We start from the raw sequence: 26,040 nt of genomic DNA on the forward strand, positions 1-26,040 counted from the left end.
CGATCTCCTCCACCAGGAGCCGTTCTCAAGCTGTCGGCTCACAGAGCCCGACAGGCGCCATCTTGTCATTATGCCAACTTAATAGATGATCCCAACCATCACTGAAATCAAGAAGAGAGAACTCAGAGGACTGATCCTTGTATTTTCCCCCCATTGATCTAAAGGTAAAAGCAACCTCAGTTTTATTTATAGCCCATTGGTCAGGACTAGTCAGTTAGGACTGTCCTAACTGCAAGAGAACGTGGGAACACCATATTCCTGTTTGTGCAGGAAGAGGACAGTAAGAGAGAATTTGGGGGATGCTTTATATTATATCTTCCACATGACGTGAAGCTGAGACAGTTAGACAGTTAAGCATAAGAGTCTGAGAAATTAAAGGGAGAGAGAACCTAAAATAGTTATTACTGCATGTACATAAGATGGTCATGCTCTATCATGAATTGGAAGAATTAATATTGTTAAGATGAAAATACTTCTCAAACTGATTTACACATTCAACACAGTCTCTTTCAAAATCTCAGATGATTTATTTGCAGCAACTGAAAATCTGATTCTAAAATGCCTTATACTATATACAAATATTAAATCAAAATGGATCAAAAACATAAATATAATAGTGGAAACTGTAGACTCTTAGAAGAAAACATAGGCACAAAAACTTTGTGACCTTGAATGAGGCAATGGTTTCTTGCTATAACATCAGAAGTACAAGTAAAACAAAAACAATAGTATAAGTAACAAGAAAAGGTAGATATCGAACATAATTGAAATTTGAAATAATTTGTACTTCATAGGACATTATCAAGAAAATGAAAAGACACAGCCTATATCACGTGAGAAAATATTTGCAAATCCTATATCCCATTAGCGTCTAATATTCAGAAATAGATATAGAACACAACTCGACAATAAGAAAAATAATCCAATTTTTTAAATGGGCAAATGGTTTTAATAGACTTTCATCCAAAGAAGGTATACAAGGGTCCAGAACACATGAAATACGCTCAACATCATTAGTAATTAGGAAAATGCAAACCCACACTATAATGAAATACCACAAGGATGGCTACTGGAGTTATTGACATCTTCATACACTGCCGATGGGATTATAAAATGGCACAGCCAGTTTGGCAGTTTCTCAAGCTCCTTTCACCATGCTTCAAATTGGACTTCACTTCATGACCTCGCAATTCCAAGATTCATGTACATAAATTAAAACATAGAAGCATAGATCTACAGAAAAATTTGTACATGAGTAATAGTATACTCACTCCTAGAAAGACACAAACTACCAAAATTGAATGAGCATTATTCATAACCACTAAAAAGTGGAAACAGCCAAATTGCTGGTTGATAAATGGTAAAGGTATTTGGTAAATACCATGCAATGGACTATTCAGCCACAAAGAAAAATATAGTACCGATGCCTGACACAATATGGGTGGACCTTGAAAACATCATGCTACATGAGAAAAGGCACGCACATAAGGCTACATACTCTAGTCTGTGTAAAATATCAAGAGTAGGCAAATATGTAGAAACACAAAGTAGAGTTATGTTTTCCAGAGATTGCGAAAGGAGAGAATCTAAAGTATCTTGCACATCTTTTGGGTGATGAAATGTTCTGGAATTAATATTCTCGATGGTTGTACAACTGTTTGAACATATTGGAAACTACTGAACTTGACATTTTTTTAAAGATTTTATTTATTTATTTATTTGACAGACAGAGATCACAAGTGGGCAGAGAGGCAGGCAGAGAGAGAGGGGGAAGCAGACTCCCTGCTAAGCATGAGCCCGATGTGGGGCTTGATCCCAGGAACCTGAGATTACAACCTGAGCCAAAGGCAGAGGCTTTAACCCACTGAGCCACCCAGGCACCCCTGAACTTGACATTTTTAAGTAGGCTCCACACGCAACGTGGGGAGCTTGAACTTACAACCTGGAGGTCAAGAGTCGCATGTTCTACCAACTGAGCCAGCCAGCCAGATGTTCCAGAATTATACATTTTAAGAGAGTGATTTAATGATACATGAATTATATCTCATGAAAATATTGTATGAAAAAAATTGATCAAGGCAAATTATTGGTAGAAAGAAGTTACAAGATGGAGTAGAGTATAATCCCACATTTTAAAATGTATATTGATCCATCTTCAGGTTTACATATAAAAATGCATTGAGAAGGAAAGCCTGGGTGGCTCAGTTGGTTGGACGACTGCCTTCGGCTCAGGTCATGATCCTGGAGTCCCAGGATCAAGTCCCGCATCGGGCTCCCAGCTCCATGGGGAGTCTGCTTCTCTCTCTGATCTTCTCCTCACTCACGCTCTCTCTCACTGTCTCTCTCTCAAATAAATAAATAAAATCTTTTTAAAAAATGCATTGAGAAAAGACTGAAGAAATATAAAAAGAATTGTATTGGGGAGATTTCAAAGTGGGGGAATCATTACTGTCTCTATTATTTTGTATCCTTCAGTGTTAAAAGAAGAATATCTTCATATAGTATCTTGAAAAGAAAATGAATGAAGTTAGAAGGTATGAGAGACAAATGCTATTATACCCCACCTTCAGCACCCAGTTCAGTTTCCTCCATCTTATGAAGTCTTCCTCAACCTTTTACTGATTTGTCTTATTTGTACCTTGCAACCCACACATTATGTGCTACGTAATTTAGCGCCTAATCATACACTTAAGCCAATTACATGGGAAACACTGGCTACACTGTGAAACACAATACAGATATCATGACAGCATGTTGGGCAGTGTGAAATTAAGGACACCGAAGCCAAAATGGGAGGTCTCCAACCAGAGGCTGGGTAAAGCACGGGCTGGATGTCGAAAGAAGCCCTTAAAATAGTGGTGATGTCAAAGGTCAAATTGAGATTGCAGATTTCGGGTTAACATAAAGAAACACCTTAAATCCAGCAATTTCTGGGCAAATCGATTTCAAGCAAGCAGAGTATGGTAAGCAAGGAAGCAATCGTAGAAGACCCAGAATCTACATAAAGAACATCCTGTCAGTCTTTGAAGCAAAAAGGCAACAAAACAAGGGGCGCCTGGGTGGCTCAGTGGGTTAAGCCTCTGCCTTCAGCTCAGGTCATGGTCTCAGGGTCCTGGGATCGAGCCCCGCATCGGGCTCTCTGCTCAGCGGGGAGTCTGCTTCCCCCTCTCCCTCTACCTGCTTCTCTGCCTACTTGTGATCTCTCACTGTCAAATAAATAAATAAAATCTTAAAAAAAAAAAAAAGCAACAAAACACAACCCACAAGACCTAAGTGGATAGGTATACCTCATATTGGTCTTAAAGGCAAAGTTGTTGTCCATAGTATTGCTTTTATCTCTGCATTTGTACTATCTCATACATATTAGCCTCAATTCCCCAATAAGACTTCAAGATTGCAATCCACCATGATTTAGAAAAAGTGCTCGTATTTATTGTACGGCTTCTAACATTTATGAGATTGAGCACCTGATTGAATTTGTTGATTTTGTTGATAAAATGACCAGTTACAAGGTGCTTGACGAGGTGCTTGACAAATGAAAATTAATTTTCCAAATATCTTGAGTCTGTTTTGACTAAACCCGAAGTAACATACTAAATGGTGCCAATCACCAAATAGAACAGGCCGAATCTATTTGACAGGGGGGTCGTTCATAATAAATCTGATGTAAAAAATAAATAATGGAATTTATTTCACTGTCCCAAACAGCCAGTCTCTGACTAGACTCAGACTGATCTCTTAAAAGTAATCCCTCTGCCTAACCTTTACAAATATGACTGTGATTGTTATTAATGCTCTATTGATAGCAGATAACATGTATTGAGGATGTATGCCGTAAGCACTGAGCTGAACATTTTTCTATTATCTCATTTAATCAACATAACAATCCTACACAGTAGGCACTATAATCACATTTATCATACAAATGATAGAGCTTGGAATTGAGTGTAACCTGTCCATTCCCACACAGCTAGTTGGTGGTGAAGATGTGATTTCACTTCAAGCCTGCCTAACTTCCAAATTCATGCTCTTTACCTATATGCCCTTCTAGCTCTACCATAATTAGTATTTGAATATTACCAAGAACTCAGACCCCTATGCTATCCTGCCATGGCAGTCTGTTTCTCAAAGGAACTCTATGTCCAGAGAACAAAGTCAGTTAGTGAGAGGCTTGGTCTCCAATCCCCATAAAATATCTGGTGAACTAGTCTTGATTCTATGATGACTCTTCTTGTAGAACCCAATTTGGCCAAAGTGGCCTCCCTTTCCCCTTCTTCCTGATTCTAGCCACTTGCTACCCCAGTGCTGAAGAAGCCTAAGTCTAGAGGAAATGACCAACCAAGTGCAAGCCCATTAGAAACTCATGTTTTCTCTCCTTGTTTTCCTTAATTTCCCTCTTTTTTCTCCACTTAATCAGTGACTGTATTTAAATATATCTCATAAATATAAATTTAAATATGTCTCGTGATTAAAAATATATTCTAACACACAAGAAATAAGCAAGACAGTTTGACCTTAAGATAGAGGTTTTCAATTTTATTTATTTATTTATTTATTTTGGTGACATAACGACCAGGAAGCTTGTTCAGCACAAAAATGCCAATGTCTGCCCATCAAAGGGTACTCCCCCACAGGCTTGTCTGTTTCAGGGATTGTGAGAACCCATTTTGCTTCAATGATAATGAAAACTTTCAGGATTTAGAGAAATGGAAGCATTTTATCCAAAAGATGAGGGTTCCAGACTTCTACTCATCATTTCATGCAGCTTAATAACTCTGGAAGGCAGAAATGGACTCATTAATTTGTCTGGAACTGATGACACTATGAACATATTGAATACATAATTAGTACACACCTTACAACGAGGAAACAATAGGTTTCTGTCCATGTCTAGCTTGAAAAGGAGATCCAGAAGGGCAAGACATTCATCTGCGTAGAAAATTCATACGAGAGAAAAACGACCTTACCTTCATGTGTAAGAAGGAAGAGTTTCCAAAGCACTCCTTTTTTTTTTCTTTAAGTGACACAACAAAGAAGTAGCAGAGAAAGAAAAACAAAGCCAAAAAGAAGAGTTAAGCTACTCCTGAGAAATCAATGTTGATTGGACCAAAAATCAGAAATGATGCTAAATTAAAAAAAAAAAGAAAAGGAGTCTATATAAATCAGAAAGAAAATATCTTGGTAGAAAGAGAGAAGCACACAGACAAAAACCTCTAGGCACAAAGCAATGAATTCCTCAGTATCCTGAATTTCAAGCAAACCCCAAGAGGGTGAGGGGGAAAGCATGACTTCAACACTTGCAGCTCAAAACTCTCCTGAAAGATTTTATGTATTTTCTCTCCTTGTTACATTTTCTCATCTTATCCCTCTTGGAATTCAGAGGCTCTTTTAAAAGAGGATACTTGCCAGCACTGGCCCAGCCTTTCTCTGAGTTACCTTTGTCTCTCTCCTCTGTTCCTCTGGGATATCATGGAACGTACCCACAGATTTCCTTCTTTATCCCTATTTTCGCCGAAACCGAAGTACCCCACCTCAGAGCTTCCAGAAGCCCGCACCTGCCATCCCTCAGCACAGACTGGCAAACGTTTCTCACTGAGTGGGTGGCTGATTTATGGTAAGATGATATAATGGATTCATGTCTGACGATTTTCAAAACTATATCTACATATTCGTAGTTGGAGGAGTGGCTGCAGAAGCAGCAACAATAGACATCCTTGGTCCTCCCCGACCCCTACCTCGTTCCTGCCACGTTTCTACAGTTGGAATTATGATCCCATTTGTAAGTTAGCCTCTTGAATAGATTATGGGTTTCTTTTCCTTCTTTTCTTCTCTCTACCCTTTTTGCCTTTTTTTTTTTTTCCAGTGGGGCTAACGCCAGCAGGGAATCTTCATTAAAATTCACCATAAGGCCCATTTGTTCACCATTTCCCTTCCCCCAGCTTCCACATCCCTCCTACCCTGCTGTGAACTCTTCGCAGAGCCCAGGAATGACCCTGGAAATCTCACTGCCATGTCGAGGTGCACAGTCCGGGAAAACATTCCAAGCTGCTCCTCTCTGTCAAATAAAGATGACAAATATTTACTGTCTGTGGACACCCCTCCAGGTAGTTTCATAGTCATGATTTTATTTTATTCTGCATTTTAGGCAGTGAGACGTCTTTCCCCACAAAGAGGTGTAAATACCACCAACATTTGTAACCCTCCTCAAAGACCAGGACTCAGAGGATAGAGACACGCGTGATGTTAGTTCTTGCGGGAGCCCAGTTTCAGAGGAAGTTTCTCGAGGCGGCTGTTCCTGTGGTTTGTTACCGTGCCTTCCTCTTCATTCCAATGAGACATGACTATGCCAGAGTCATACTTCATATTCATCTATAGGAACATCTGGCCCATGTCTAACATTTAATTTCCACACCATTAGAGTCAAACAATACATGTACATCAGTAGATAATGTAATGCATTATCACGCAAGGCAGAGAGTAGCAATTTATTAGCCTAATTTAAAATAGCCTTCAGCAAAAAATAGTGCATCTTAATTCAGAGTTCTGAACGGAATGACATGTTTTCCAGTAAAATTCAGAAGTATATACTCAGACATGCCTTGGAAAAACTTTTCTGCATATATTACCTTCTGTATTATTCAAGTATGAAATATCCATTGTGTGTTTTATGTTTCAACCAATTTCATCCGTAATAACACAAAGGAGATAACGGCCTTGGGAGACGAGGAGAACAGGATTCCCTGGAACAGAAGTAGACCCCGCATCTTTATTTCTCAGAAATCCCAACTCGAACGGATTTCTTTGCATTCACTAAAAATCACAGAAAATGGCTTACTTTGAATGTAATGTGAATTTTGCTATTATTTCTTCCCTCTAAGACATTTTCATTAGTTGTTTTAAGTTTATAGACAATGGGTATGTAGAACAACGGTTTGTCTTTGTGGAAGAATGGTAGAACTTCATAAGGACTTAAATGATACAATCTAAGAAGGTAGCTCAAACCACGCAGCCTGCGTGAATCATTGTTATTATTAATAGCAGATATATTCGCATATCTTCTCGGTTCTTGTTAATTAAAAATCAACGTCTGGTTTCCTGATGCAAACATCTGATACAGAGAGATATGCAGGACTTATCAGCACTGATAGAAAACATTTTCATCCCCCGAATAGTACTAATGGAAATAATAGGATATACTTCCTAGCATGATATAGCAATACACATTCTGAATTTTGCGACGCTAACCAGAGCATACTGGTAAGGCCCAGTGCATGCGACACATCAGTGAGATGGGGAAAATTTGTCATCTGTGGTCCTCAGGTAGCACCGGATTTGCTCTTAAGCCTTCTTTCACCAGTGATGTGTAACGTCCAAGGCCAGTCCCCATGATGAATGTGGATCCCTAATTCTCCTGACCTCTTAGATAAATGAGGGAAGTAAGAAATGCTCATGTATAACCAGAATGCAGGATATAAAGGGCTAAATGCCACAAGAAGATGAGAAAAAGTGCTTTGGGAAATCAAGGAGGGAGGGGCTATCTTTGGTTCTGGGCAATATAAAGGTTTTTGTTTTTTTTAAAGTCGGTTTGTACTGAAGTTTAGAGGACACATTGGCATGTAGAGTGGATGTGTTCAGCAGCACAGCCCAGAAGACAAGATCCTGACCCTGACCCTTTGAGAGGGTTACTAAGAAAGTCAGTTGTGGATCAGAATTAATATGGACTTCCCTGTCCCCAAGACCCCATATCCCACTGCCAAGTTCTCTCCTGAAAAATCCTAATCCTCGGCTCTGATTTACCAATTTGGTTTAAAATATTTGTTCCTACTTCATTGTTGAGCTTTTCTATTTGAAACCTATAATATGTGTAAGACTTTGTTCCCTCTCTTCTATTCCTGCATTGTGAGATGTAACCAATTTTTTTTTTTATGACCAATTTGATTAAGTACTACAACCCCCTGTCCTGTACCTAGCACAGGAACAAATGTGAGAACCACCCAGGACACTGATATTTTGCCCTGATCCCTGATTGCCTTAACTAGCTCCAAGGGACAAGGACATCTTGCTCTATGAAATTCCAAAACCTGTTGTTACCCCTGATAGTCTTCAAATCAGTTTATGGTTTCATTGGTTCACCTTACTGAACACTTGAATTTGTCACAGACATGGGAAATTTGTCAACAACCTCAAATACCTAATCACAGGTGCCTTACTCTACACCCAACTCCTGACAAAGGGGGAGATAGGAAAGTTAGCTTCCCCCGTCTTCCAGAGGTTTCCAATGTATAGTAACCTTGGGTTTCATCTTTCTGTTATTTATTATAATAAATGTTTTATAGTACAACAAATCAAAAATAAGGATAAAAATGGGGGCACTTGGGTGGTTCAGTCAGTTAAGCATCTGACTCTTGATTTCTGCTCAGGTTGTGATCTTGGGGTCCTGGGATCAAGCCCTGTATTAGGTTCCATGCTCAGTAGGGAGTCTGCTTGAGATTCTCTCTCTCTCCCTTTGTCATGCATACACACACACACACACTCTCTCTCTCTCTCTCTCTCTCTCTCAAGTAAATAAATAAATCTTTTTTAAAAATAGAAGCTAAAAATTTTTGAGTAAAAATCTATCTCCCCAAACTCCATTCCCCAGCCTTAGCCTTGTTTCCCAGAGATGGTTACACTTAAATGCTTCTACTTTTAGTTCCTCTGTTGATTATCTCTATAAGTGGTAGGCTTTTGACTCCATTATAGAAAGAAGAGAAATTTAGTTCACTTATTAGAATCTTCTCCTCTCTCTTATTTAAATTTATATTATTATCTTCTGTTCCTCAGATGATTGCCTTCATAATTGTGAATGATATTGGTTCTTCAATTTCAAAATTCTCTTCACCATGTAAGGTTCTTTCTTCAGCTTGATAAGTATTTATTGAGTGCCTACATTGACCAACTGCTAAACTAGATAAAATGCTGAGTAAAAATGGACATAAACTCTGTCATTATGGAAATTGCCACCTAATGAAAAAGGCAAAGCTCAATCAATAATAATACAAACAAATAAATTGCAATGACAAGTGCTGCCCAGAAGTTCACAGAGTTATGAGAACTTATATTAAGGAGAGGAGGGGTGGTTTCTCAGAAATGGTTACCTCTGGTAAGAGATCTGAGGGACGAATAGGACTTAGCTAGGTGGAAACTGGTCTCAAGAACATTCCAGGAAGAGGAACAGCTCTTTCAAAGGCCCTGAGACAGAGAAGTCATGGCAAGAATGATGTGAGAGAAGCCAGTGGGACTTAAGTGGAAAACGTGGAGAAGAGCCAAGAGATAAGATAGAAAAGATAAGTAGAGGCCAGCCATGCAGAGCTTCGCAGGCTTTATTGAGGGGCTTTGCCTTTATCTGGAGAACCAGAGGAAGATGCTTTGGAGCAGAGGCAGACCATGATCAGAATAGAATTTTGGAAAAGTTTACTCTGACTACAGTTGGTGAATATGAGTAAATGAGCTGGACTATTATTTTTTCCCATTGACTTCTGGCACTTTTAACCTTGCTTTTAAATTACCAAGATTTTGTTATTTTCTTTTACTTTATTACTATACATGAACCTTCAATATTTTCCCTGTAGCTTGAACATAAATGATTAAAAGCAATAAAAAGATCTACTATCCCGTGACCCAGAAATCCATTCCTAGGTATTTGGCCAAACTCCACTGAGGGCCCACAGCCAAAATACTGTGGGGAGATATCCACAGCAGCTTTTTTTAAAAATTATTTTTATTGACATATAATCTATTATTTGTCCCAGGGGTACAGGTGTGTAAATCATCAAGCTTACACAATTCACAGCACTGACCATATCATATACCCTCCCCAATGTCCATCACCCAGCCACCCTATCCCTACCCCCACTATCCCCCAACAACCCTCAGTTTGTTTTGTGAGATTAAGAGTCTCTTATGGTTTCCACTGCAGCTTTTATCATGATAGCCAAAAACCAAAAAAACAACTCAAACACCCGAAAGGACAATGGCTCAGTTGTGGCATATAAATGATCTATTAAATATTATGCAACCATGAAAAGAGAATGAACTATTGGCAGAGACCATGATAAGAATGACTGTCACAGCAAAAGAAACCAGGCATAAAATAGTACCCATTGTGGGAATGCATTCAGATGAAGTGCCAGACCCGAGAAAACGAATGATGGGGATAGAAATGGGGGTGGGGTGGCCATTTTGAGGGTAAAATCACCTTCTGGGGGACTGGACACGTTCTCTATTTTGATCTTGGTAGTCATTACCTGGATATTTATTTCTGTAAATTTCCTCAAATCTTAGTGGTTAGTGAATAGAAGAGAGAATGTAGAAAATACAAAATAGAAGATTAGTGAATTTGATGCACATTAATCAGTCTATATTTTACCTCAATAAAAATGTAAAAAGAAAAGATAAGCAGAGTTAGAGTACTCGATGCTCCAGATCCAAGGGACACATCTGGAAATCTTCATAGGGACCCCTCTAAGGAGACTATCTCAAGAGTAAAAGTCAAATTGATTCTTTTTATCCTATATTCTATGATTTTCTCAAAACCATGCCATATGGACAGTGTAATTTCAATGTCCTTGCATGTCAGAAAATGTATTTATTTCACTCTTGTTTTATTCATTGTTTAGCTCCAAATCATTTTTCCTCCAAACATGGAAGGTATTGTTCTATTGTTTTCTAGAATACCATGTTGTTACTGTAAAGTTACTCTGATTTTAGAACTTTAAAATTTTCCTTTGAAAATTACAGAACTTTCCCTTACCCTTACAGTCCTGAAATTCCATCCTAATGTAGATTTTGTATTGGGTTTCTGCTACTGTTTAAGAGTTACCACAAATGTAGGAGTTTAAAGCAGCACCTGTTAATTATATCATAGTTTCTGTAGGTCAGAAGTCTATGAACGATAATGAAGTCCTCTGCTCAGGGTCTCACAAGACTAAAATCGAGGTGTTTGCTGGGCTGCATTCTTATCTGGAAGCCTGACTTAAGGAAGGATACTTCCATGGTCGGTCAGGTTGTTGGCAGAATTTATTTCCTTGAAGCTACTGAGTTCTTGGCAGTTCGTTTCCTCAAAGGCAGCAGCAGAAAGAGTTCCTTCTAGTCTCTAAGCTCAAGGAAGTCATAAAACCACTTAAAAAAAAAAAAAGATTTTATGTATTTATTTGAGAGAGAGAGAGAGTATGTGTGAGTAGGAACAGAGGGAGAGGGAGAAGTTCCAGCAGACTCTGCACTGACCATGGAGCCCAGCAGGACCCTGAGATCATGACCTGAGCTGAAATCAAGAGTTGGATGCTTGACCGAGCCACCCAGCACCCTCTAAAACCACTTTTAAAGGGCTCACGAGGCATACCTAGGAAATTATCCTATGATGGATAACAGAGCTCAAAGGCAAACTGCTTAGGGACCTTAATTATATCTACAAAATCTCTTTGCCTTTACTATGTAGTGTAAATTAGCAAAGAAATAACACCCACCGCCATCTTAGGTCCCTTTCCATAACCAATGGAAGGTCATATAGAATGTAGGAAACTTGGAGGCCATTTAAAAATATTGCCTACCACAGATTTTTTAATTTTTAAAAAATTATTTTTAATCTTCACTTCCATATCCACAACATTCTGAATAAACTGAGCTCAATAATTATTTGTTGAATAAATGAACAATAAAATAATACATAGTTACTTGGTAGCCCCTTTCGAATCTGAAGATGTGACTGTTGTTTTCCCTCAGAGAAATTTCCTGTTCACATCTTCAACAATGTGTTTTACTTTGTTTCTGGGCATTTTCCTTAACATATTTTAATTTTTAAAAAGATTTTATTTATTTATTTCAGAGAAAGAGATAGTGAGCAAACAGAGAGGCAGAGAGGGAAAAGGGCAAGCTGACTCAGGGCTTGATCTCATGACCCTGAGATCATGACCTGAGCTAAAATCAAGAGTCATACACTCAACTGACTGAGCCACCCAGGTGCCCCTTAACATATTTTTAATAGATACAACTCTTAATACTTTCCTCACATGTTTTTCATCTTTTTGTTGTTGTGCTCTATGTTCTTAGACAGGAGTGAATGGAGGAATAAGTGTCTGTGAATCTTTCAGTTTGCAAACTTAATATTAACTTGTGTCCAAGTTATTATTCAGTTATCCTAGTCAATGTTTTATTTTGACAACATATGTATCATTTCCAAGAACTGTTTCTAGATTTTTTGGTCCTGGTTAATTCTGAATAAGATAGCTTCTCAAATTTTTCTGGGAATACTGAAATCATAATTTTTAAGTTCTCCCTCCCTTCTCTGCCAGAAAAAAGGTATTCCCCTTCTATGGCAGCTTTTGATGTATCTTCTGGCACTGTCTTGGTGGTTCATCCATTAGTATGTTCCCTTTTCCTTTCATATTTCAGGAGAATGCTAGATCAGAAAATGCCATATTGATTGGGATAGGACTTGAAAGATAAGCAAGATTCCTTACATCACTATCTTACTCCTTTAATCAATACTTTCATAGTTTGCAAAGACTAGTAGGTACTGGAGATTTAAAAAAGTCTTCATCCCAGGACCTTAGAATTTAGTAGAAGTTAAGTAATAATAGTGGAATGCAAGGATATTTAAAGTCAGGAAGAAATAAATGAGCATGTCATGAATGATACAGAATCAAAGATATGAACTGATTACTTCAGAGCAGCCTGGAATGTTGAGGGATGAACTAGGGGCCATGCCAGTGAAGGACTTCCAGGACCTCATTCCCAAGCTAGGTAGGGGTAGGTGGCTAATTCTGGGTTGCTGGTAACTCAAGGAGATAATGTCTAATAGCAGTTGAGCTAATGCTTAAATATTTGGGATAGGACTCTTGGCTGTTTCCAGGTATTACCTTGGGTATCTCTGTAAGCTCTGGTGTATCACCCAACATGCATTAGTTTTCTATTGCTGTTCAATAAACTGCTACAAACCTAGCACCTTAAAACAACAAAAATTTCTTATATCATGGTTTCTATAGGTCAGGAGTCCAGGCAGAGAATGGCTGGTCTCTCTCCTTAGGATCTCTTAAGTCTGAAATGAAAATATCAGTCAGACCCTGAGATCTCACTTGGGGGCTCTGGGGAAAAATTCACTTCCAAGCTCATTCTTGTTTTTTTTTTTTTTTTTTTTTTAAAGATTTTATTTATTTATTTGACAGAGAGAAATCACAAGTAGTCGGAGAGGCAGGCAGAGAGAGAGAGAGGGAAGCAGGCTCCCTGCTGAGCAGAGAGCCTGATGCGGGACTCGATCCCAGGACCCTGAGATCATGACCTGAGCCGAAGGCAGCGGCTTAACCCACTGAGCCACCCAGGCGCCCCAAAGCTCATTCTTGTTATTGGCAGAATTCAGTTTCTTGCAGTTGTGGGACTGAGGTCCCTCTTATTTTTCTGGCTGCCAGCCTTGGGGCCACTCTCAACTTCCAGGATCTACCCACGTTCCTTGCCAAATGGCCCCCTCCATATTCAAGCTAGTTGGGGCAAGTCAAAGCCTCTCATGCTTCAGATCTTTGACCTTGTTTATCTTCATCCTCTAAATACAGGGTTTTTTTTTTTAAGATTTTATTTATTTCTTTGACAGACAGAGATCACAAGTAGGCAGAGAGGCAGACAGAGACAGAGGGGGAAGCAGGCTCCCTGCTGAGCAGAGAACCCGATGCAGGACTCGATCCCAGGACCCTAGGACCATGACCTGAGCCGAAGACAGCGGCTTAACTGACTGAGCCACCCAGGCGTCCTTAAATACAGATTTAAAGAGCTCATGTGATTGCATCAGACTTACTCAAATAATCTCCTTTTTGGTTAACTCAAAGTCACACATTACTAACCAAAATTACATTTCCCAAACCCCTTTTGTCATGCGACTTAGTGGGAGAGATGTCCTGTCATATTCCAGGGGTCCCGTCACAGCGGAGAGAAGGATGTGGATTCTTGGGGATCATCTTAGAATTCTGCCTACTGCAGAGTCTCAGAGAAGACATCCCCCATGGCACCACTATCAATATGGAGGAAAAATATCAAGTACCTACTTTTCCTTTCTCTCCCCCTCCTTCATTCATGCCTATTCTCATCAGTTTTACCCATGCACAGCCAAACTTCTCTGAACAGAGATGAACAAAGAACAGCTGTGGGCAGAGCACTTTGCCTTTAGGCTTTGTATTGAGGTCTATTTTACAGGCTAAATGAATGTATTATAGACACTTGGGGAAATAAATTCTTTTTTTTTCTATTCTTAACTTGAGGGTCAGTCTAAAACCCTGACTCTCCCACTAAGAAAAGGGAAATGAGTCAAGTTTACATTTACAGAGTATCTACTATAGGCTAGGCACAATGATTTCCATGTTTATATGTAAGTTTACATACATCATTTTCACAGATCTCTGAATATCTTTTTCTCCATTTTATAGAGGAGAAACCAAGGAGGTAAAGCAAGGTATTCAGGGGCACACGGCAAAGTGAAGAAGCTAATACTTTAATCGAGGCTGAGGGTTTTTACAGATGTTAGGACAAGCCCTGAGATGGAAGCCAATAAGAAAAGACAACTATGTCAATTAGCAGATGGGGGACACAGGCATGAAGACGCTTGGCTTGCATCACAAGCAAAACTGTGCTGACCTTCAGGCCCAGGGTCTAGTATCTAAATTTAGTTCTAGGGTTTGACCTACTAAACATCACCCTGGGCAGACTTTCATTCTCAATCATCCACGGGTCGTAGGTCAATGTCACAGCTGCGGACTTGAACATAAAGGTCTGCAATGATGACTGGAAAGGTACTGGGTCAACATCATTGCTCGCTTCTCAGTCAAGGGGACTCTAGTGACGGTGTGAGGAAATATCCAAGACCTTAAACCCCTGCAGAGGAGCACTGTGGTCATTGCAACCGTCTTAGACCAGTCAGGATGCTGTAACACGGTTTTACAGACTGGGTGGCTTATAAAATGGAATTTAATTCTCACAGTTCTGGCGGCTAGGATGTCAAGAGCAGAGTGCTAGCACCGTTGAGAGAGGGTCCTTTTCTGAGTTTCAGACTTGTCATTGTATTTTCACATAGTAGAGGGGGCTCAGGAGCGCTCTCTGTCCTAAGAGCCCTACTTCCGTTCCTGAAAGCTCTGCCCTCAGGATTTAAGCACCTCCCACCGCCTCCCAAAGCCCCACCTCCTGATGCCATCGCACGGCATTAGGATTTCACATACAAATTTTGGGGGTCACAAACCTTCAAATCACAGCAGCAATGTTCTGGGTTTATTTTTATTCATCTTACTGGAAAAATATGATTTATACAGATATAAAAAATATGGCAAGATAATATAAGTCATAAAAGTAAATGAATAAGAATAATTGAATTCTTGTCGCTCATTAGGTGCCATGTACTTTCCTCTGAACAATCTTATTAGTTAGGTATCAGTATTGACCTCATCTTATGAATGAGAACAAAGAAAATTAAGGAGGCAGAAGAATTCACCTGAAGTTAACAAGCTAATGAGTAATGGATACACGACTCAACCCAGATCTGTATGACCCCCAAATCCATGCTAAATAAGAAAGGAAAATAAGAGCAAGAGGATAATTTGGAATCGGGAGTCAATTATATACTATGAATTACTGTGTACTTGATACGGGAAGGAACACAAATTGGACTTGAAACTTCCTATCGGATGGTGAGAAGGAGGAAATCTGTCAATCACAACTCTTAATATCTATTCCTAGCATAAAATTCCTCCTTTATTCTCGAAAGTGTGACCCGTGAGAACACTCTTAGCCTCTTTGTGCAGAAGCCCCTGCAGAACTGCCTGCCTATAAGAGCTAATACTCTGAAGATTTTACTTGGTCACCTAATTTACATGCATCTTATCCTTATTTTGTATAAACGGCCTGTGGTGTGAGTACTGTTGTGATCCTCATGTGACACACGAGCAAATTGAGACTTGGAGATGCTAACCAACACGCCTAGCTCTACAGAGCTAGGAAATCTAACATCAAGATCTAAATTCAGGTAACCAGAGGTCACTTGTAATCATTGCGTTATGGTGCCCCCAGTGACGAATCTCTTAGTAGCCTTAAGTAGTTTCATGTGCTATTTTTCTATAGCGTCACTAAATATAACCATTACCCCAAAGTACAAGGCAGTTAAAAAGGGGGGGGGGGGGCGCGTTGAGAGAGCCTATTAACAGTGTAGGCAGGGAAGTATACGGCTGGGTCCAGGGATAGATTTTGGAGTGTTTAGCATAGGAGTTCTCAGTGTGGCAAAACCATCCACCCGGGGGTAATGATTGGTTCTCAGAAATCAAAAAAATCCTAGATATTACAGTGGTTGTGCCACTGTAATACTGCCTTCCAAGGGCAGTAGCACACAGGCAAATATATAGTGTACCTCTGGTATTGAAATTTCCCTTGAAGCTTGGCAGGGAAGCAGTTGAAGGCGTGGGGGGAGGGAGTGCCAAAAAAGGCTCTAGGAGGGGGCAATTAAAAAAGTAAAAAGTTGAGAAATGATGGTTTAGAGAGATAAAGAGAGATGGATTAGAGAAATAAATGGACTTCATGTTCTTTGGATTATCTTCATAGATATTATTTATCCTACTTGTGGATTTGATAGCCATAGAGCATCAGAACCTTCCAGACTATTTGCTCTGATCACATGTACAGTTAGTCTGTTACCCAACTGAATACAAATACTTTTGCCTTAACAGATGTGTGGAAAGATGCAGTAGGTATTTCATTGAAAACTTAGTTGCCTAAGAAAGCTAGGAAGGACCACAATGCCACTTCTGCTAAAAGGTGACACAGTCTATAAAACATGCTATGATTCTGGTCATGACAGACTAAAATTATTTTATACCCTTTAAACACATAGGTGATCAAAGGTCTAAAATTCTGTTCTAAATAGTAGGGCAAAATAATGTTAGTCTAAAAGTTTTCTGCCTTGGAAAAAAAAAAAGAAGTCCTCATCTTGTTAAATAACCACCACATACCTTTAAGCAATGCCCTCCCTGCCCCTTTTGTATGTGCTTTAAATTGTTTTACTTGCTTTTAGAACATCTACCAAGGTAATGGCTTCAGATTTAGAATAATTAAACTATGGCTCTCTTTCCTGGCAAAAACCAGGTTATAGTTTTGATGGTATATTAGTACTATGCCCTCAAAGATCTAAGGATGATTTTAGCAACTTCCTCCTACCTGGTTGGGGATTTTATCCTACTTACAAGCTGATAAATAAGCCTGCTCCTGTTTCGCAGATGTTGCCAAAAGACACGAGACTCCTGGATCAGAGACAAAGGACTTTATTACTTATAGCAAAGCAAGGAGCATAAACAACAGCATGTTTACATCCTTTCCCCCTTGTCTGCCATGTCCCACAGGGGTGACACAGAGAGCCCAGCTTGATGCTTCACCTGCAATGGCTTTACCTTATGGCCAGGGAACACTGATATTGGGAACCTGCTGTTTTATAGTACACAGTAAGCAAGAATGCTCTTTGTCTCAGAAGGAGACATTATTGCACTCCTCAAGGATGCTCACTGCAAACACAACATTGAAAAATGGCGGGTAAAGAGCGCTTAGAGCCTGGAATTCTTTGCATACTCAGCACCACACTAGCAGCAAAAGACACCTAGGGAGTAGTGTCCCCAATATCTCTCACCTGGAGATCTCTGTACCCTCAGTTCAACGGGGTATGCTTCTTCCAAAGATACTGTAGGTACATTTCGTTCGTATACTTAATTCCTTGTTCCTGTTCCTTTATTTTCTCTGGGATTTCTCTGAGTTGCAGAGGAACACTCTGAAAAGAGTAAAGCTGTTATAATTACCCACTTTGCTATGGTATTTATTCATTGCCTAAATATAAACTAAATTATTCATCTTGTAAAAGATGCTAGCGAAGTTGAGCAAGCAGTCATCAACTATATTTGAGTTGCATCAAAATTTAGGAGTACTGAGAGATTAGAGAGAAACATGTTTTCAAATTAACTTTTTAATATTATAAAGAGAATCTATAATTGCATGGGGAGTTAGACAAGGTAAATTCTAAGCTCTAGACTTTGTGTTCCTTTGATAGTATGAAGGGTCAATACCCAGTATCAACTTACAGACAGGTATCTCTGATTGTTCTTACCCACTCGGTTTTTTTTTGAAAAATCGTAATGCTACTCAGTAGGAAGTATTTGCTGACACTAGATTAGTATTATCAAAATGTTCTTTTTGTCATACCTTGCTACCCTCTTCCACAAGTAGAACAAGTTCTAACAGCCCTATTTTCCTAAAGAACACTAGCAATTCCCATATATTCACTTTCCCTTTAAAAGAGATTTACTAACAGTTTAAACATAAATAGCCAGCAAAATAACCAGAAAGAATTACTGTCTCTAGGAGGGAAAGGGGGTGGGGAGGGAGTTACAATATATTTTATTTGACCCCATGCAACATCTCTACACTAAAGCGTAGATATTTTATGAGGTGTGTGTTTGAGCCAGAAAGGAAAAAAGGACTGTTGGATCCTAGGAGAATTTCTGTTTAATCTAAAATATGTGAGCCTGTTGCTGAAGACTTATTTTAACACAACACTCTTTGTGGCTCTTGTGTTTCTAGAATGATTTCTTTGCATGCTGCCAGGTGTAGATAAGTTCTGGTGAAATCAGATCAAATCCTTGGGCCTTATTCAGTCTGAGTTTTACAGACAAGGCCTTATGCAGAAGTTTGCTTTTGTTCCTGCAACTGAAATGTTGTATTCTTCTCTTGATTTTATAACTACATTGAGCTCCTGTTTGGAAATTATCTGTGGTCAACAACCCAATGATTTTAATACCCAGGCACATCAGACTCATAAAACAGGCAGAACCAAACACCTGAATCCCTTAACCTGAAAAAAAAAACAAAGACAAAGAGAAGGTGGTTAAGTTAAAGCTGCCTTGAGGCACCAGAAAGTTATGGGTTGGTGAGTTTTATAAGACTACTTACTATGCTATTCAATTAAAAAAGAGAGAGCAGTTACCATAGCAACACCACATCTAATGGGGCTTATGCTACCTCTGAGATACAAAACACCTTCTTCCAGGGACACATTGACCAATACAGCCTGTTATGGGAAGTTTTATGTCTAATGTTAGGCTTGCAGGAGGAAAAATTCATTTCAATAACATGGGGAACATATATACACGTGCATATTTACATGTGTAAATTCACATTCATATCCACACACATACATGTGCATAACTTTAATCTGCAATATTTATTTACCATAACACAGATATAACTCATTTTCTTTCTTCTTTAATATTTTAAAAAATTCTGTTGATTTGCTGAACTTCAGGGAAAATGAGATCCATTTAAGCATAACAAGTATAGAATTCGGCTGACATGCAGATATGGAGTTATTTTCAGTTCTTCCCTGACAACCACTAAATTTATATAATTTTTTATTGAAACAACACTTTCTGACTGTTAATATAGAAATTCAGCTGTTACCTGTGTTTGAGTAAATTATATCGTAATTCTTGGCCAGAAAAACAGGTAAATTCCTCTGCATTTAGAACAAAACGAAATGAAAAACACTTATGTAAAATAAAACAAGAAAATAGTTGTGCTAAATAGTAGAGGCAATAGTCCTTTATTGGTCTCATAAATTAGTTAAATAAATATCAAAGAAAAATATGAATACAAAGCAAACACAAACATTATTTTACTGTAGAGGAGAATACACTCCCACTACTCTCTGCTCTAAGATGTCTGCTCTAAGATGAATTTCAAGAAACTAAATGAGACTCAATGCTAAAATTGCTTTAAACAACCACCAATAAATGTACCAATAAATATATTATTTTTTATTGGTTTTAGATAGTTTTTAGCAAAGAAATCTACGTAACAACTCTCTGGTTGTCCAGGCACCTAGAGTACCACACTCACATCCACTGTATGTACTACAGATTGTATACCTTTCTTGTTCCATATAAAGGACTACCTTTATGTACTTACCATCTACATCTTCCCTACTTTTGAAAACAGGGCTGACTGTGGGTGCTTCATGGATCCTAGAATGGTTTTTTTTTGTTTTTTTTTAAAAGATTTTATTTATTTATTTGACAGAGAGAGAGAGATCACAAGTAGGCAGAGAGTCAGGCAGAGAGAGAGAGAAGCAGGCTCCCCGCTGAGCAAAGAGCCCGGCGCGGGGCTTGATCCCAGGACACTGAGATAATGACCTGAGCCGAAGGCAGCGGCTTAATCCACTGAGCCACCCAGGCGCCCCCTAGGATGTTTTTAATGAAACTTGGGTTCTCGTTTAATGATCGCTCAGAACTCTATGTAGGCTGTTATCAATATAAAAATTAATTTTGAATTCAAAGTTTGTTGGAAAGTAAATTTTTTGTTACTTGGACTACAGACCACATTTTCATACAGAAGCAAGGTAGTAAATACAGTTTAGGCTTCCTGGAAGACTCATAAAGCCCATTTGATCTAGGATATAACAGAACTGCTTTAGACTTGTAATAAAATATAATTGGCTATACTATATATGAAATCAAAACAAAAAGCCAAAGAATAAATCATTTTTATTACAAATGGTAATACTTGAAAAATTATATTTTATTTCAAGAAAATAGTAGATTAATTAGAACTTTTCAGAACTTTGCAGGAAATCCTACAGCCCTTTCAAAAAGGGCTCAGTAATTATTCAGGAAGCACCTACTCTAAGTCAGGTATTGCCCCAAGGGCTACTGGAGTAAACAAGATAAGGTTCCTAAAACTTCATTATGGTGGTAGAAATGATGTGCAAGTGAACAATAATGAAAACAAACAAACAAACAAACAAAAAACCCAATAATTTTGCATTGTCACATGCACTGCAAAGTCGGTAACTCTATGGCATGACAGAGAATAACTGGGGTTCACTTAAGACAGATATACAACATGGAGAGTGGAGATGATTATTGGCTTGATTCTTAAAAAAAGACATGTAAGAAATAAGCTATGAAATAATAACGTCAAGAACCTTGAGTGAAAAGGGGACAGTATGGCTGGTGCTGGGTAAGGAGGGGGAATAATAAGCAGATCAAGGAGGGGTCTGTAGGTCATGGTAAGTCATTTATGCTAAGAGTCATGAGAAGCTACTGAAGCTATCTATGGTACAAAGACTTTCAGCAGGGCAGTAATGCTATCAGAATGCAAGACCACCTCTTACTATAGAACATTTACCGGTCTGGCCCCTGACTCGTGAAAAAAAAAATGTAATGCTTGGATTGCTTTCAATTGATTCATCTTTCTCAAGCTGTATTTGCTATTCTTATCTCCTATGCACAACGTTTACATTTTAAAAATGATTATGTTGGAGCCACGTAGAGAATGGACTGAGTCATTGCTCTTTCTGCAATCCAGGAATGATGTTATGGTACAGGTGTGGCAGTGGGGCTGGAGAGAAGTAAAAAGAGTTGACATATGTTTCTCTGGAAGAAGGAAGGGTAGAAACTAAAGGTTACTTCCAAATTCATTTCTTTAGCAACCCAAGTGGGTGCTAGTGTCATTGATAGAAAGTGAGAATCCGTAAAGAGGGCTAAGTTAAGGAGATGGTGTGGGGAGGACAAACATTCTGTTTGGGGAATGTTAATTATGAGGTGACTATTAGACTTTCTAGAGCAAGGGTAACTCAATGGAGAATCTACATAATTTGGTACAGCCAGGATTGAGATCTTGTCAAGTGTGTATCACTGACTGATGAATAGCATTATAATAATTTTCCAAACTAGAATAATATTCTGGGTAACAATGGCCAACCCACTGATGGAGAGAGAGCAAAATTACCGAGTATACTTGAGAGGAAATGCTTCTAGTGATGAATAGAAAAACTAAAAAAGGACATGAACCAAAGGATCATGATAGAAAGTTTGAAAGTAGTGGAAATACTATTCTTGGATGGTGGATTTAATGTCTGGGGCACTCCAGGAAGTATTGCTTGGGGACAAAAGGTATGTGGAAAGAATAAATAATTGTAGGGTAAGAATGATGGCTTTCTTTCTAAGTTTAATCAACATTTATGGCTATCCTTTCCTTTAACACACACACACACACACATACACACACATAAAATTAGCACCAATCTTATGCTTATCTTTATGATTAGACCATTTTATTACTAATAGAATGAAGAACATAATGAAAATGAGGGAAGATGGTGGAAAGGATAGTAAGGAGAAAATAAAAATGAATTAAATACAAATATTTCTTAAAAGATTTTCTGGATAAAAAGAAGTTTATGTCAGGGGGAAAAAAGAAAAATTCCTAGAGAACAATGAAAAGAAATGGGATTAAAATAATATGTATTTAATGAAACAGATATTTGAAGACAGTAGAGATCAACTAAAACCAACAAATTTCATGAGCTAAGATTGCAGAGAAAAGGAAACATTCATGAACTGAACTGAATTGAGTTCTGTGCTCAACAACATTATTTTTCACTTGGTTCATTTGTGTGGAGAAGCCTAAAGCCTAAGAAGAAAGGTAGTGCTTGTGGTCACTTACTCGCCTTGAGAGATGAAATTAGACACCCTATGTTCAAGAAATCGAATATTGGGGAAAGGAGAAAAACAGTGGAATTAGCCCTATGTTCTATATCCAACTTTCTCTCGAGAAATTTGCCAATTCCTGAGCTTCAAAAGCCAAGGACAAGAGGTCAAGAAATGGAACAAAAGCCCCTGGTAAGAGGCTAACAAGCAGACTAGAGATTTACCTGACTCACAGTTCTGAAGAGAGAGGCTGGGAATTGAAGTCTGTTTGTGAAGGGGAGACCACACTAAAACTGCTGGCTTTCTTGAGACCTCCAGAGGGCTTCACTATAGGAGTAAAGGCAAATTAGAAACAGCAGAACATCACAAAGCTAAAGTGTAGCCTTGAATGATCTCAATGCCTGATTGTATTAAAATGGTTTTCTCATATCTCTTTGCTGCCAGAAGGTGATTAACTTCTCTCTGGAGAAAGACAACGTCAACCAGAGCACCTATAATTTTTCATATACAATGTTTGGCAGATACTCTGAAATTACTAGGCTTGCCAGTAAACGAGACCAAATGACAGAAAGCCAAGAGAAGATTTACACAATAAAACAGATCTGTGATGATACAGATATTGCAGTTATCCAAACCAGATTTCCAAATAACTATGATTAATATAGTCAATGATTGAGTTTTTTGAAATATGGTAACTATCATGAGAGAATTGAAATATATAATAAAGAATCAGATGGAAATTCCAGAACTAAAAACATAATAGCCTAACAGTGATGATTCAAAATATGGATTTAACAGTAGGGAAAGTGAGAGAACATTAGTGAATCAGAAGATAACACAGTAGGGGAGATCCAGATTGTAGTAATCAGAGGAACGAAAAAAATTAAAACACAGAAAATGACATGAAACATATGGAAGTGGGTAAATAAGACCAACATAATGTGCATTTGGAATCTCAAATGGAGAAGACAGAGAGAAAATGTGGGAAAAGATTATTTAAAAAGATATTTTAAAGAATATTTCTAAGCCTATGAAACACATCAAATCACAGAGCAAAGAAGCATAGGATTCAGGGGTGCCTGGGTGGCTCAGGCAGTTAAGTGTCTGACTCTTGATTTTAGCTCAAGTTATAGTCTCAGGTTAATAGGATTGGGCCCCACATCAGGCCCTGTGTTGGGCTGTGTGCTCAGTGGGGAGTCCGCTTGAGAGTCTGTCTCAAGCCCCTCAAGCCCTCAGTCCTGCCCCGCCCCCTTAAAAATAAATAAATAAATCTTAAAGAAAATGCGATCCAAATTGGATGTCTGCAAAGACAATTACAAAATACATTAGAATCAAATGGCTGAAAACCAAAGGCAAAAGGAAAAGCTTAAAACAGAGAAAAATGATACAATACATCAAAGTAACAACAGACTTTTCAGCAGGACCAAGGGGAGTCAAAGGACAATTGTATTCATCTGCCGCAGTTACAGCGACAAAGTGCCACAGACTGGCTGGCTGAAAGAAACGGAAATGAATTGTCTCTCAGTTCTGGATGACAGAAACCCGAAATTCAGGTGTCACAGGCCATGTTCCCTCTGAAAGTTGCAGATGAGTCCTTCCTGGACTCTGCCTGGCTTCCGGTGGTGTTCTGGCAATCTTTGGCATTCTGCAGATTACAGATGGTTCTCTCCAATCTCTTATTTTCATACAGCACTCTCCCTGTGCTTCTCCACACCATCTTTCCTGCATGTGTGTCTGTCTCTAGGTCCAAATTTCCCTTTTTTATAAAAACACTATCAGTCATAGTGCATTAGAGCTCACCCTAATGATCTCATTCTAATTTGATTAGCTCTATAAAGACCCAATTTTCAAAATCAGGTCATATGCTAAGGTACTAGGAGTGAAGTAAGTCTTCAACATACCTTTTTGAGGGACACAACCCAGAACAACAATAAAATGCTATCTTCAAAGAGCTGGGGAGGAAAAGCCCACCTGAAATTTATACCCAATGAAATATGTGGAAAAATGAAACCAAAGTAAAAATATTCAGAAGAATAGAGGCTGAGAGAACTTACTGACAGCACATCTGAAGGAAAAGAAATCCAAGAAAGAGTTCTTAGGCTGTGGAAAATGACCCCATATGGAAAGCATCTCTATGCAAAGACAAAAGAGAAATAAAAGGGTGAAGATGTATGTACATATAAATTCATATTGATTGTAAAATAATATTTCTTGGTGGCTTAAAGTGCACAGTGAATTTAGAGACTGAAAAAACAGTAGCAGAAAAGTTGAAAAATGGTTAAGAGAAAATAAAGTGTTCTAAAATTCTTGCCTTGTACAGAATGAGGTAAAGGGTAAACAAAGTTTTTTTTTTTTTTTTTCCAGTAAGGCATAAATAGGCCTTGTAGTTTACAGAATAATCCCTAAAAATAATAATTAAAAAACCCACCAAGTTAATATAGAAAAAATGAAACAAACATATATATTAATTTGAAAGAAAGGAAAAAAAGAAAATGAACAAAGAAAAGATTGGGCTAAAAGAAAACAAATGGTAAGAAGATAGAAATAAACTCAAATGCTTCCTGATGATTACATTAGAAGTAGATAGAATAGGGCGCCTGGGTGGCTCAGTGGGTTAAGCCTCTGCCTTTGGCTCAGGTCATGATCTCAGGGTCCTGGGATTGAGCCCCATGCCAGGCTCTCTGCTCAGCAGGGAGCCTGCTTCCTCCTCTCTCTCCACCTGCTTCTCTGACTACTTGTGATCTCTCTCTGTTAAATAAATAAAATCTTAAAAAAAAAAAAGGAAATCATAATGATAATTTAAAATATTTTAAAAATCAAAAGCAGGAGAAGAAAGAGACTTGCCACATAAAACAGGTACTAAATAAAATTGATAGCATATTTCTCACCAGAAAATCAGGCCAAAAGGCAGTGGAATAACATTTCAAAGATATGAAGAAAAATAAAACAAAACAAACACTTTAACCAACTATTGTATATCCAGCAAAACAATTTTTTGGAAATTAATTTAAAAATTAATTAAAATTAATTAAATTAGAAAAATTGAAGACATTCCCAGATAAATAAAAATAAGAAGAATTTGTTGCTTGCACACTTTCTTTCTACAAAATACTATAAGAAGTTCTTTAAGTTGAAATGAAAGGACACTAGACAGTAACTGGAATGCACGTGAAAAAATAAACAGCAACAGTAAAGGTATCAACATATGTAAATACAACATAAAAGATAATAAATTTTGTTTGTAACCCCCATTTTTTAATCTGAATTAAAAGACAACTACATAAATCATATGAGAGAGACATCTAAGTTGATGAGGACACAGTGTCTGAAGAGATGTGATTTATGACAATGACAGCATTAAAAAAGGGGGAAAGGGAGCTTAATAGAAGCAAAGTTTCTATCTACTATTAAGATTGAATTAGTATTAATCTAAACTACACTGTTCTAATTTAAGATATTAATTGAAATCTCCAGGGCACTAAGAAAATAGTTTAAAATTACATATTTTTTAAAA

The 26,040-nt window shown here is 38.2% G+C and overlaps 1 long non-coding RNA gene across 1 annotated transcript; it reads right to left on the bottom strand.

Moving 5' to 3' along the window:
• Positions 1-4,568: 4,568 nt before the first annotated feature.
• LOC116589208 lies at positions 4,569-17,810 on the bottom strand. Its single transcript, XR_004285239.1, has 4 exons — positions 17,678-17,810; positions 6,627-6,740; positions 5,958-6,055; positions 4,569-4,775 (listed from the first exon to the last, which is right to left on the bottom strand). It is a non-coding gene; the product is annotated as an uncharacterized LOC116589208 (long non-coding RNA).
• Between the last annotated feature and the right edge of the window lie 8,230 nt (positions 17,811-26,040).

The sequence above is a fragment of the Mustela erminea genome, chromosome 4 (genome assembly GCF_009829155.1).
Source record: "Mustela erminea isolate mMusErm1 chromosome 4, mMusErm1.Pri, whole genome shotgun sequence".
In the NCBI taxonomy this organism is placed as follows: domain Eukaryota; kingdom Metazoa; phylum Chordata; class Mammalia; order Carnivora; family Mustelidae; genus Mustela; species Mustela erminea.